The following is a 15,768-nucleotide window of genomic DNA, read 5'->3' on the forward strand; positions in this document are numbered from 1 at the left end:
TTTCTAAACTCAGGACAAAATTTAGAAACTATTTAGCATGGGTGTTTTTTGGTGGTTTTAGATATGTAACAGATTTTGGGGGTCAAAGTTAGAAAAAGTGTGTTTTTTTCAATTTTTCCTCATATTTTATCATTTTTTTTATAGTAAATTATAAGATATGATAAAAATAATGGTATCTTTAGAAAGTCCATTTAATGGCGAGAAAAACGGTATATAATATGTGTGGGTACACTAAATGAGTAAGAAGAAAATTACAGCTAAACACAAACACCGCAAAAAGGTAAAAATAGCCTTGGTCCCAAACGGACAGAAAATGGAAAAGTGCTGTGGTCATTAAGGGGTTAAGCTAGGGTTTTTTTTTTTTTGTTTTGGTTTTTTTGATAGGGCTATTATATTATGTGTAATTAGTTTAAATATCTGATAATTTATTTTTTATTTTGTGTAATGTAGTGTTGTTTTAAATTAATGTAATGTATTTATTTGTAGTGTAATATTAGGTGTTAGTATAAGAAAGGTTAGGTTTTATTTTACAGGTAAATTTGTTTTTATTTTAGCTAGGTAGTTAGTAAATAGTTAATAGTCTACCTAGTTAAAATAAATACAAACTTGCCTGTAAAATAAAAATACACCCTAAGCTAGATACAATGTAACTATTAGTTATATTGTAGCTATCTTAGGGTTTATTTCACAGGTAAGTATTTAGTTTTAAATAGGAATTATTTATGTAATAATAGTAATTTTTATTTAGATTTATGTTAATTATATTTAAGTTAGTGGGTGTTAGGGTTAGGGTCAGACTTAGGTTTAGGGGTTTATAACTTTAGTATAGTGGCGGCGACGTTGGGGCGGCAGATTAGGGGTTAATAAATGTAGGTAGGTGGCGGCGATGTTAGGCGCGGCAGATTAGGAGTTAATAATATTTAACTAGTGTTTGCGATGCGGGAGTGCAGCGGTTTAGGGGTTAATATGTTTATTATAATGGCGGCGATTAAGGGTTAATAAGTATAATCTAGGTGTCGGCGATTAGGGGGCGGCAGATTAGGGGTTAATAAGTGTAAGATTAGGGGTGTTTAGACTCTGGGTTCATGTTAGGGTGTTAGGTATAAACATAAATTTAGTTTCCCCATAGGAATCAATGGGGCTGCGTTACGGAGCTTTACGCTGCTTTTTTGCAGGTGGCTCTCCCCATTGATGTCTATGGGGAAATCGTGCATGAGCACGTAAAACCAGCTCACCGCTGACTTAAGCAGCGCTGGTATTGGGGTGCAGTATGGAGCTTAATTTTGCTCTACGCTCACTTCTTGCCGAATAACGCTGGGTTTTTGTAAACCTGTAATACCAGCACTGTAGGAAAGTGAGCGGTGACAATATCGTGCAAGTTAGCACTGCACCCCTCTTACCGCAAAACTCGTAATCTAGCCGTTTGTTTCTTAAAGGGACATTTTAACATGTTTACAAAAGAGCACTAAGCTATTTTACAGTTTACAATACAATAACATAGTTTAGGACACAATTTGTATTTAATATTTATTTTATTTTTTTCTGTGTAATATACAGTGTAATGAAATAAGCTTCTTGACTGAAAAAATATTTTACCTCACCTTAAAGGGACCGTAAATGCATTGGGGTAGATTTACCAAGTGCCAGGCGGACAGGATTCGCTGTAGCGAATTATGTCCTCCCAACATCGCTAAATGCAATTAGCATACGCTGTCGGCATTTAACATTGCACAAGCATGTCTTGTGAAATGCTTGTGCAATGCCGTCCCCTACACATTCGCGAACTGGTGTCAATCATCCCAATCGGATGACCATTGCTTCTTAACTTAACATTTCCGGCGAGCCAGGAACTTAAGGCATAGAAAGCAGTATCTGCTGCATGTTAAATCTACCCCATCGTCATTACAAGATTTTTCTGCAGTGTTAAATTGACATAATAGTTTAGCCTATTTTTTTTAATCCATTTAACAGCCAAACTACTCAACTGAGCACATGCCTTAGGAGGAAACAAACCAGACATATTACTATTATTACTATTATTAGACAGATAGACTTGATAGTTTTGTTAGCAAGATGTCCATAGTTTTGCAGATTATTTTATAATTTCTGCTGAAGCCAATTAGAGGCAGACATCTTAGACTTGTGAAACTTTCCATACTTACTTAAAGGGACATGAAACCCAAAATTTTTCTTTCATGATTCAGATAGAGAATACAATTTTAAACAACTTTCCAATTTACTTCTATTATTTAATTTGCTTCCTTCTCTTGTTATCATTTGCTGAAAGGTTTATCTAGGCAAATTCATGAGCAGCAGAGAAACTAGGTTCTAGCTTTTGATTGGTGGCTGCATATATATATATATATATATATATATATATATATTGAATGTGATTGGCTCACCCATGTGTTCAGTTAGAAACTAGTAGTACATTGCTGCTCCTTCAACAAATGATACCAAGAGAATGAAACAGATTAGAAAATAGAAGTAAATTAGAAAGTTGTTTAACATTGTATTCTCTATCTGAATCATGAAATAAATTTTTTGGGTTTCATGTACCTTTAAAGGGCCAGTAAACCTAGAAAATAATGTTATATAATTCTGCACATAGTGTAGTATAACATTATTTTAGTGCTAGCTTTATGTAACCTAATATTGCCGGGCATTTTTTATTAAAAAAGAGGGTTTTTCAGACCCGCCCTCTGTGCTCTACTGAACGGGTCTGGTTTTCCCTTAGAGCGCATCTGGCCAGCTGTCTAGTCACAGCCCAGCCCGACCACGCCATTACTCTCAATGTAGCTCGCTCCTGCTGTCAGACAGAGCAGGATCAAGCTACATTGAGAGTAATGGTGCGGTCGGGCCGGGCTGTGACTAGACAGCTGGCCAGATGTGCTCTGAGGGAAACCAGACCCGCTCAGTAGAGCACAGAGGGCGGGTCTGAAAAACCCTCTTTTTTAATAAAAAATGCCCGGCAATATTAGGTTACATAAAGCTAGCACTAAAATAATGTTATATAATTCTGCACTATGTGCAGAATTATATAACATTATTTTCTAGGTTTACTGGCCCTTTAAAATTCTCAGAATTGCAAAAAAAAACTTAACTTAAATTAAAGGGGGAAAATAAATAATGAGAGTATTATTTTTATATTTTTATTTGACTAGACATTAAACATTTTAGCATACATTACAAAGGAAGTGCAAACATATTAGCACTGTTGCGTATTAACACAGATCGAGCACAATTAATAGCTCTTATATTTTTGCATTCAAAGTTGTCTTTATCACTCAATCTATTCTAGGGCGTGCTAACATCTGCATCTCGGATAGTGGGGGTGTAATATCCACTAAAAGTTTAGGGTTCACTAAAAAGTTCAGCCTTTGTTCAAAATATTTAACCATTCTTTTTTAATACCAGATTGTGAATTATTATTTGCACAAGGTTACGATTGTGCTCCACTTGTAATCAAGACCTTTATATTATAATTACAAAAACCTAAATTTACCAAGCTGTGCAGGGAGTTTTGGAGTCCTTGAGGGGCTAACAATAAGTTAATAAGAAAACATGTAAAAATGCTGCTTTCTAAACTCTCCACTACCTCAGAGGTGGAGAAATTAAAGGGATAGGAAAATGACAATGAAACTTGAATGATTCAGATAGAGCATGCCATTTTAAGACACTTTTAAATTCATTTCTATTTTCAAATGTGCTTTGTTCTCTTGGTGACCCTTGAAAATGAATACGCACATATCCTAGACTAGTGGGAGCTTGCTGCTGATTGGTGCCTGCACAAATTTGTCACTTGTGATCGGCTAACTAGATGTGTTCAGCTAGCTGCCGGTATTGCAATGCTGTTCCTTCAGCAAAGGATAAAAAGGGAATGAAGCAAACTTGATAATAGAATCAAATTGGAAAGTTGTTTAAAATTCTATGTTCTTTCCTAATCATGTAAGACATTTTGGGGGTTACTTGTCCCTTTAAATCACCCCTAAATCATTTATCTCACGTGATTGGTTGCTCATGAGCAGAGGCGGGGCAGTACAAGCATTTGCTTGAGCTATAATAAATGCAAGTGGAGGAACATTGCCCTCCCACTACATGATACATTGAGGTCAAAGTGTTTATTGCCCCTTTAAAGTTTCCTTTGGATAGTGACTTATATGTGGCCTATTATATTGCTAATATTTGCATGTTCAAACTGTCTGTTCTACAGTGTGATTAAAATTGTAAACTAAACAACAATTCTTTGGAATATAAAATATGTTCTTTGTTTTTGTTTTAAAAAAAGTCTTTTTTGTCTGCATGTGATTTGAATTATACCATTGCTCATGCACAAATTATATTAAGAAAAAAAAATATTTTGGAAATGTATTTCAAATGAAATACATCAAATACTGTGTTTTGTATAAATAAAATGCAATCAGAACCCCATATTAAAATGAATAAAATGCTACACTTGTCTGCAGTTATGATGCTTAGTGTTCCATATAAACAGACTTCAGTGACTTGTTCCATTTGCAAAGATTTCTTTTCTGCAAAATAATTGGAAAGACAAGATGGGAGTAGGCAAGAATTTAAGTGGATTAACTTTGCATCTGAATTATTTTAATTCATTTTAGAATACAGCGCTAAACACAATCTAGCCAATGGAAAGTAAATCATCCTGATGTTATCCTCTTCAGATCATCTGCTGCCCGTTCAACTGAAGCTAAAAAGGAAAAACTGCAGCACATCTGGATACAAGTGAATATAACAAAGCAGTGAAAAAGCAACGAGAGGACAAATTGTTTGAGCAGTGAAAGATTAAGAAAAATAAAAGTTTTTATGATAGAAAGGCCAATAAATATTCAATATAAAAGTGTAATATATGTATGCAATTTCTTTCACAGTAGCTGAATATAAGAGGAAAATGTCAGTTTCTTTTATTAAAAAATGAATATGCTATGATCTCTGCTTTAAATATAGTTGGAAATGATTATATTTCTCTCAAACTATTTTATTATAAAAATTGGCAGACATTTGCTCTGAATATCACTAGAAAATAAAATATAGGACCATCAAACTTTGTGATTATGAAAGATATAACACTATATTACATATTGGTTTATTCTCAGACCTCATTTAAGGGTTTGCTGAAATAATAAATACTAGAGATAGGCAAAGACAAAAAAAAAATAATCTAAGATGAATGTTTTCAGTCAGTTGAGTCAGTTCAGCCCAATTTTGACGGCACTATTCAATTTGTTAACGCTTATTTCTTATGATGAATGTCTTTAGAGCAGAAGGGAAGCAGTAAACAACAACTTAAACTTAAATAAAGTATTAGCTAATGCAACTGCTACAAGCTAACAGCAGCAAAAATAAAAGGTTTCATTAACTAGCTCCAGATTGTCAGTAACAAAGGAGAAGATAACATACTTAGGGCTCCATTTAATAAGCAGTGTTTGCTTCAGAGCCCTTGCAGGGGCAGGTTTGCACATACAAGAAGCAGCTGTCTTTAGACCCATACTCGTGTGCTAACCCAATTGTGTTTATTCAAGTGCGCTAAACCCGTCAGGAAATATGGATATTTCACATTCCAATGTTCTTCACATAGAAGAATATTTTATCGCATATCGATAAATGCCGACAGCATACGCTGTCGGCATTTATCATTGCACAAACATTTCTTGTAAAATGTTTGTGCAACGCCGCCCTCTGCACATTCGCGGTCAATCAACCCGATCTTATCCGATCGGGCTGATTGCTGCCCGCAACCTCAGAGGGGGTGGACAAGTTAAGGAGCAGCGGTCTTATGAGCCGGAAAGTACAGGGGTAGATAGCAGCATTCGCTGCTTGGTAAATCTACCCCATAAAATTATTTTTTTGGTAAAATATATATCTAGAACTATATATAAGTCCAATAAACAGCTGGCACTCTCTGGATTTTCTAAGTGCTTTATTTTGCACAAAACAAACCAGTGATGTTTTGGGGATGAAGGGGTTTCTCCAAAACGTCGCTGGTTTGTTTTTTGCAAAATAAAGCACTTGGAAAATCCAGAGAAAAACAGCTGTTTATTTGAATTATATTTATGAATTTGCTTGCACCCTGATGGCTAAAAGACAAGTGTGTGTTCCATTTGGATTTGTTTTTATATATATATATATATATATATATATATATATATATATATATATATATATATATATATATATATATATATATATATATATATATATATATATACACAGGGAGTGCAGAATTATTAAGCAAGTTGTATTTTTGAGGATTAATTTTATTATTGAACAACAACCATGTTCTCAATGAACCCAAAAAACTCATTAATATCAAAGCTGAATAGTTTTGGAAGTAGTTTTTAGTTTGTTTTTAGTTATAGCTATTTTAGGGGGATATCTGTGTGTGCAGGTGGCTAGTACTGTGCATAATTATTAGGCAACTTAACAAAAAACAAATATCTACCCATTTCAATTATTTATTTTTACCAGTGAAACCAATATAACATCTCAACATTCACAAATATACATTTCTGACATTTAAAAACAAAACAAAAACAAATCAGTGACCAATATAGCCACCTTTCTTTGCAAGGACACTCAAAAGCCTGCCATCCATGGATTCTGTCAGTGTTTTGATCTGTTCACCATCAACATCGCGTGCAGCAGCAACCACAGCCTCCCAGACACTGTTCAGAGAGGTGTACTGTTTTCCCTCCTTGTAAATCTCACATTTGATGATGGACCACAGGTTCTCAATGGGGTTCAGATCAGGTGAACAAGGAGGCCATGTCATTAGATTTTCTTCTTTTATACCCTTTCTTGCCAGCCACGCTGTGGAGTACTTGGACGCGTGTGATGGAGCATTGTCCTGCATGAAAATCATGTTTTTCTTGAAGGATACAGACTTCTTCCTGTACCACTGCTTGAAGAAGGTGTCTTCCAGAAACTGGCAGTAGGACTGGGAGTTGAGCTTGACTCCATCCTCAACCCGAAAAGGCCCCACAAGCTCATCTTTGATGATACCAGCCCAAACCAGTACTCCACCTCCACCTTGCTGGCATCTGAGTCGGACTGGAGCTCTCTGCCCTTTACCAATCCAGCCATGGGCCCATCCATCTGGCCCATCAAGACTCACTCTCATTTCATCAGTCCATAAAACCTTAGAAAAATCAGTCTTGAGATATTTCTTGGCCCAGTCTTGACGTTTCAGCTTGTGTTTCTTGTTCAGTGGTGGTCGTCTTTCAGCCTTTCTTACCGTGGCCATGTCTCTGAGTATTGCACACCTTGTGCTTTTGGGCACTCCAGTGATGTTGCAGCTCTGAAATATGGCGAAACTGGTGGCAAGTGGCATCTTGGCAGCTGCACGCTTGACTTTCTCAGTTCATGGGCAGTTATTTTGCGCCTTGGTTTTTCCACACGCTTCTTGCGACCCTGTTGACTATTTTGAATGAAACGCTTGATTGTTCGATGATCACGCTTCAGAAGCTTTGCAATTTTAAGAGTGCTGCATCCCTCTGCAAGATATCTCACTATTTTTGACTTTTCTGAGCCTGTCAAGTCCTTCTTTTGACCCATTTTGCCAAAGGAAAGGAAGTTGCCTAATAATTATGCACACCTGATATAGGGTGTTGATGTCATTAGACCACACCCCTTCTCATTACAGAGATGCACATCACCTAATATGCTTAATTGGTAGTAGGCTTTCGAGCCTATACAGCTTGGAGTAAGACAACATGCATAAACACTTTATTAAATATGAATATTGCATAAATATAATTTTACATTATATATACAGTATGTCTATATATGTATGCATGTGCATGTCATTCATGTCTGTGTAAATTATATATATATATATGTATATATAAATATATATATATATATATATATATATATATATATATATATATATATATATAAATACATCTGTACACACATATACACATATATATTCAGACATGTATATGTTTGTATCTTTATGTTAAAGCCCTTTGCATTTCTTTTTTTTCTAACATCTGAGACCTCATTTCTTTGAGCCCTTATAACTTTTTAATACAATTTTTTAAAATCATTTTTATCAGACAGTATTTATATGATTGCAACTGTACTGTTAAGTGTATTTTTGTTGTGATTTGTGCAAATTTTTGTCTCACTTTAACCAAAGCCCTGATGTCGCACTAACTCGGCAAGCGATAAATTAGACTGCGCTCAAACAAACGTGTTTAATTTCAACTCGTAATACACACACCATTGCACACAAAAAGCTGAGAAATATTACATATCGCTTGCATACTACGGTTAGCACGCCACTCATAATCTAGCCTTAAATGTCAACATTTACATAGCCAAGATAACATTCATATCATATGTAACATTTGAATGTTGAATCCTATATACTTAAAGTCTGTGAGAATCAACATGCAAGGGAAAGTTTAAAAAAAAAATTCTTCCAAAAGATGAACCTTTTCTCAGTTGAGTGTTTTGCAGCTTAAAAAATAATGGGGGAATATAATATATATATATATATATATATATATATATATATATATATATATATATATATATATATATATATATACACACACAGTATACATATATATATTCAAGGTTTTTTTTGTTTAAAGATAAGGTACCGGTACTCAAAAAAGGTACTCACTGATTTTTTATTGATATATTCTGCTCAGTAACTTTGAGAAAAGTAAAGGGACAATATTATTTACGTTTGATGTATTTTTCAGCCCCCTCTTGTATAAACTAGAGTTGTTACATGGTGATTACAAATATTACCTCTTATGAGTTGGCATAGGTAGGGGTACTCAGTACCGGTGAGTACCCCCACAAAAAAAGCCCTGTGTGTGTGTATATATATATATATATATATATCCAAGGTAGGTTCCCATTACCGAGTAATAAACAGATGCTGTATATTTATTAACGCAATACTTAACAAGCCCCTTTCACAATCATTGCAAAATATGTTTCGTTATTTTTTATTTATTGTTATAAGAAAAATACTGAGAGTATATAAGGGACTTTTTGTAAATTTGAATTATATTGGGATATGTACAATTGCCACTGCAATTTGAAGCACAGCATGCTTGTTAACTCCAGGAACCCAAACTATGATAATAAAAAAAAATTATAGCAAAATTAGATCATATTGCATAAACTTTAATATTTTCTAGGTTCTACTAAATTGACATTGTAATGTCACTTAAGTATGATGGAAGAAGTGTGTTGGATGCCAGTAGAACGCTACCTGCCAGAATGCATGGTGACTAATGGAAAGTTCGGTAGAGGAGGAATAATGGTCTTAGGCTGAATTTCATGTTTGGGATAGATCCCTAAGTTCCAATGAAGGGTCAGTTTAATGCAACATGATACAAATACTGTAGCATGCATCCATCTTTGCGGCAACATTTTGTAGAAGGCCCTTGCCTGTTGCAGCATGACTTTAGAATGAATTGAAATGCCAATTGGAAACCAGATCTTCTTGTCCAACATCAGTGCCTAAATTCCCACAGACACACTCCTAAATCCAAAAGAAGAGTGGTGTCTGTTCCCTATATATCTGTTACACAAAGACTAAGGTTTGCATAACACAGAGGAAAAACATGATTTATGCAAATTAAGGGCTAGATTATAAGTGTATCCCAAAATATTCTTTCTGCGAAAGCGATATTTGCGCTCCATGTAGTAATACCAGCGCACGGAAATGTGGGCTTCTATTACAATTTAGGTGCAATGTGAATTTTGCATTGCATGGAAGCTTTGCGCTCATGAGAGCGTGCTTCCATAGAGAGCCACGTGAGACACAGCATGAGAACTAGTGTAGTAAAGGGTGTAAATTGTGCAGCGATGGACAGCAGATTGTAAATATACTGTATATGTATATGAATAGATACATATATATTTATGTCTTAATATGTGTATATACATGTATGTAAAGGCACTTCTCCTCAATTGCCAAATGTAACCCTTCATAACTGCTTTTTATATATTCTTTATTTTGTGGGCAATTGGGGGTTATTTTGAAAATCAACCAGAGGTCTTATCTCGCCTGTAACCTGGTGAAATTACCCGTTTACGGGCACGTGATAAATTAGCACTCCACTTGTAAACTAGCCATAAGAAATTTAATTTTTTTTTTTACTTATGTAAATTATCTTCCTTCAGATAATGTCCTCAAATTGCACTATTTTCAGCACTCTATTTTATTTTTTTTGGCCTGGAACAATAAATACCACAATTAATTCCATACAGCATACATTCCAGAAGATACTTTGTGGCTATATGTCTTCTAATGAGTAATTTTATCTTGCTAATGACAGCCTTCATCTCTCTGCAGGCAGACTGACAAAGAGATTAATATGCAGTGTTTCCAAAATAGTTTTTTGTCAATACATAAATGTAAGAAACTACACATTACAAATACTGGCATATTCAGGAGAGATTGGGCATTAGCTTTTAAATGTATTCAACTATCTTTTTAAAACAAATTATAGATATATCAGTGTAAAATGGAACAGAAGGCATGTCTACAAATAAGCCATTTTCAAGTTTAAAGGGACATAATACACATATGTTAAATCACTTGAAAGTGATGCAGAATAACTGTGAAATGTTGACAAGAAGATTTTACATGAACATCTCTATGGAAAATAAAGAAAGATATTTTACCTCAAAATTTCTTAAGCTCACATGAATAAGTGCTTTTTGGAATGTTATCCCTCAGCTACTGCCAAGCTACAGGTTAAAATAAAAAAAACAGCCAATCAGCATCAGCAGTACTGAGGTCATGCTTTGCTTTACTGTGATCTAATAAGATTTCCTTAAAGGGACACTGAACCCAATTTTTTTTCTTTCATTATTCAGATAGTGCATGCAATTTTAAGCAACTTTCTAATTTACTACTATTATCAATTTTTCTTCATTCTCTTGCTATCTTTATTTGAAAAAGAAGGCATCTACGCTTTTTTTGGTTCAGCCCTCTGGACAGCACTTTTTTATTGGTGGATGAATTTATCCACCAATAAGCAAGAACAACCCAGGTTTTTCACCAAAAATGGGCCGGCATTTAAACTTACATTCTTGCATTTTAAATAAAGATACCAAGAGAATGAAGAAAAGTTGATAATAGGAGTAAATTAGAAAGTTGCTTAAAATGTCATGTTCTATCTGAATCACAAAAGAATAAAATTGGGTTTAGTGTCCCTTTAAACTGAGGAAGGAAATAATATGACTGTTCTTCACATGCCAGATGCATGCTCCCTTGCAAGTCCTGGGACCAGAATCCTGATTGGATTATTAAAGTCTCTTTACAATGGGATGTGGCTTCTGTGGAAATTTAGAGGTAAAATATTTTCCTTTTTTACATAGAGATGGTCATGTGATATTTTCTAGTCAGCTTTTTACAGTTATGCTACATCATATTTAGGTATTATGTCCCTTTAATGTCAACATTGATCTTTAAAATGTGGGGTTTTATAGGTAGATAGATGATTTTAAGGTCTCTTAAAGAAATATTAACATCCCCACTTAATGCCAAGAGGAGTGGTGTTTTCCATCATTTTCAACTAGAGGAGTAACCTCAATAATTTCAGGGGTTAAAAAATACGTAGGTAAAAGATGATAATCCCAGCTATGGAACTCACTGGAAAATTCCTGTCATGCCCCTCTACCACCACACTATAGTGCATTAGACTCATCTGAAGCCCCAAGGCAGAACATAGAGTGATCTGAGATGTCATCACAGAAAATGCAGCATGTCTGCAGAAAGAACAGGGACTGTTAGCAATTTAACTTTTCAGTGCTGCTCCACATTATGCTGTTCTTTTTAAACAGAGCTGTTCTCTGGCTGCATTGTATAAGTTTTCCTTAGCACAGTGCATCCAGATCAAAGTGCTGTTTGAAGACAACAATCAAATATGCAGTAGTACTGCAAAGCAGCAGTGCATTGATTGTTGTCGATTTTTGCAAGCTTGTTCCCTAGCTTTTCACAGTCTGCAAAGCTGTTTTTCTCTGAATGTTCATATGAGCAATGCACCTTTTTTATTACTACATTTCTATGTTAGACTAAGAGAAAAGGAAACAAATTAATTCAAGAGACATTTTACAATTACTTTTTTTGTCTGCAGCTAATTTGCAATGCAGTTTTCAACTACTGCACTAGATTATACAACTTTAAATATTGCTTTATTCTCCAGTTAACCAACACATTGCATTTGATCGGGTGCTTTAGTGTAACTGACAAATTTACAATTTTATTTTATTTAAAAATGACCTGCAGAAAAATTTTCACTAAAAAAATCTCATCTCAGAAAGTGAAAAAAAAGTTCTGTCTCTGGGATAAACATTACTTTTATTTTATTATATTGCTGTATGTTCATATTATTTTTGGTTTTGATGTCACATTAAATAAGATTTTCTTTTCCAGAATAAGTATTCAAGTAAGATTTTAAGCCCTATTATTATTAATAATATCAATAGACTGAATGCAACTACTAGTCATAGTTTATTGTTGTCTTGCGTTGAGTTACAGAAACTGCTTTTGCTAAACTAAATCACTGATATCCTTTGCTGAAACCTTTACATGAGAGCATACTGAGGTTCATGAGTGTGCATATGCTTTTGAGAACTATATGGCAGAATTATTTGTAAAAATGTAACAAATAACACAAAGAGAATTGTGTTTATGTTATAATCCATCAGGGTCTCTTTAAGCCTAGAACACTGTTTATACCAAGAAACAGATAGACGTAAAGGGGAAAAAATTTAAAAACAAATGCTCTATTTTCTTAAAACATTTTATTTTTAAAAGAATTCCCTTTGTTTTGATATGGGTTTAAATACACAGCTAAACGCAATGCTTTTCCACTCCAGAGAGGGACATAGTGAGCCAATCAGGAGTGATTAAAAGCATATGTATACACAAATCAATGGTCATGTCCTTCTTAGTAGACATGTGCACGGGTGAAAAATTTGTTTTGCCTGAAAGATTAGTTTCTGATTTTTTAAAACATTCGGTTTGGTTGAATCTTGTCCATGCAGGCATTTGGTTCAGACGAATATTGGATTTGGATTTGTCACTGCTAATTGCAATGGGAATAGCTAATGTAGACAATTAATTTTAACACAAATCTTACATTATAGGATTCAAACAATTAAAAGAACCCATTTTTCTATGCTTAAAGAACATACAACTCCTGTATGACTACAATCCAGCATTTAGTGCCTGACTGGCTGTCTCTAACATAAGTCATTAGTAATACTAAGGCACGATTGGACAGGGGCGATGGACAAATGAATGGTAAGACCCCCTTATATCATTATAAACAGAGGAGCTTATTAAACAAACAATATAACATTCCCCCTATTTCTCAACCTTTTTTGGCCCCAAACGGCATGAACAAATATATTTTTTCAAGCAATCATTTGTTTTTCGTTTGTTTCGTCCAATAATGTATTTTACTGTTCATGTATCAAATGACTCGACAAATCAGCAAATTTGGATAATTTTGTATTCATCTGAAGCATGATTGCACCTATGTACTTTTTAGGTTCTATAGAACAATGTGCCTGGTGTATGACTTTAAATGTAAATTCAACCACCTTTGAGAGATTTAGGCACATAATAAAAATGGTAATTTGTCAAAAAATCAAATGCTCTAATGAAACAGAGGATATTATTTTTGCATTTTTATGTCTCTTTAAGTAAAAGTAAAACTGTAAAACAGTAAGTGGATATTTTGTTTGATTTTTTCCCACCACTTTATTGCAGTTAAGCATGTCCAGTGCTTCCGTATGAGTGAGGTGGTTAAAATTGCCATCTGTCCAACTTTAGATATCTGTGGTGGCAATTTGAATTAAAAACTGGAACCAGCTGACAAAAGAAAATGAGACAGAAAAATAGCTTAAAGACATCTGACATTCTGTGAGTCTGCCAAAGTTGTTGCCCTTGATTGTCAGATGTGCACTGTTCACCGTCAATTTTATTCCGAGCAATATTGCAAAAATGACAGTGAGTGTCACGAAGATAAGAGTGTAATCAAAATATCATTGTAACATTCTAATTTAAAGTTGAGCCAGTGCAGTCGAAGCTTGAGTAAAACTGCAGAAATCTGTAGTCTTCTGTTTTCAGGAAACCAATTGAGTAAGAATGCATTGCAGGAAGAAATTATTTTCCTACAATGTCAGTATATTGATCATCTGCTTAGCTGTCCCTAAAACTGGTGTGTTAGTAATACCATCAGCTATGACAAAATAAAATTGAAGTAATGACTAGTAGAGCAGCAGATAATAAGAGATTTAGCAATGCACTGTACAATAAGTCCTCCAGGGCTCTTGTACTTTCAATGACATTTCAGACGGACTCCCAGAAGTCTCTTGCATGCTAGTGTAGCATGTATCCAATAGTGCTATCTGAAATTGAAGACATTTGACATTTCAAATAAGAAAAAAGATACAGAACTTTAATCATCTCAGAATGCAAATTATTTTCTATTCCATTGACAATTTCCTTAGGAATTCTGTTAATATGTATAAGAAAACAATCCGGAAATTAGACTGCACATATTATAAAATATATAGGAAATAGAATATTACCTTATTGTTCTTTTTTAACATTAAATAACATACAGTATGTATTGGGAACAAAAGAATACACACAGCATAAATATTATGCAGAATAAATCAGCAGGGTTTATATTGATCTGACTTAAGGGGAATCAAACCTTTTGGGTAAAATATCTTATGACTGAACTCATATTATGACAGAAACAGTGCATTATCTTGATAATCGTGTGTTTTTTATATTGTTTTTGCATTGGTCCTGGATAAATTCTACATATGTGCAGCTTAGTGACTAAACACCAGAATCTAAGCAATCTAAACAACAAACAAAATTCCCTTAAATTAAAGGAGCAGTAAACCTTAAAAGTATCTGCAATTGATTACAAACATTGTTAAATGTCTGCATATTACAAAAGACAGATGGATGGACAGACATATAGATAGATAGATAGATAGATAGATAGATAGATAGATAGATAGATAGATAGATAACTGCTAATCTACCTTAAACTGGACGGCAGGAATAAGGATTAGTAAAGAACACACACATGCTGGATTAGGTCAGGAAGAAGACAAATAGGAACTTATAGAGTATAGGAAAATTGTATGAAAGTTGGGATCAAATTCAGAAACAATAATCAGACCAAAGCACCTCACAGAAATGTAATCAGTAACAGCCAATGGTTAAAGCCCAAATCAAGCAGACAGGTAGGAGCATAGTCAAACATGCGTAAGGTCATCAGACAAGTTCACGGTCAGAAAAATGGCAAATTTTCAAAAAGCCTAAACAACATAAGCACACATACTAGTTAACAACAAAAGGATGTCAAAGGACTCAATTTATCAATATACGGCACCTGTCTGCCCAGTTTGAGGGAGAGCGAGTAGCATCATTGTTGTGCAACGTTTGGGCAGCCCCCGTCCCTGCACAACAAATAACTCAAAAAAAAGCATTTCCCAGACATATCAGTGTGGAATGAGTTTAATTTCCCCACCTCTGAGGTGGCAAAGAGATTCAGAAGCAGTAGTCGTAAGTAACAAGTTTTCAGTTTTGCATAAGTGAGCATACATTGCAAAGGTTCCTAAGCTTAAAGGGATATGAAACCCAAAATGTTTCTTTCATGATTCAGATAGAGCAATTTTAAATAACTTTTTTCTAATTTACTTCTATCTTCAAGTTTTATTCATTCTCTAGACATC

The 15,768-nt window shown here is 34.4% G+C and overlaps 1 protein-coding gene across 1 annotated transcript in view; it reads left to right on the forward strand.

The window, feature by feature from the left end:
• Positions 1-15,768, forward strand: part of GALNTL6 (polypeptide N-acetylgalactosaminyltransferase like 6) — a 1,706,608-nt gene that overhangs the window by 1,438,444 nt on the left and 252,396 nt on the right.

This window comes from Bombina bombina, chromosome 2 (assembly GCF_027579735.1).
Source record: "Bombina bombina isolate aBomBom1 chromosome 2, aBomBom1.pri, whole genome shotgun sequence".
In the NCBI taxonomy this organism is placed as follows: Eukaryota; Metazoa; Chordata; class Amphibia; order Anura; family Bombinatoridae; genus Bombina; species Bombina bombina.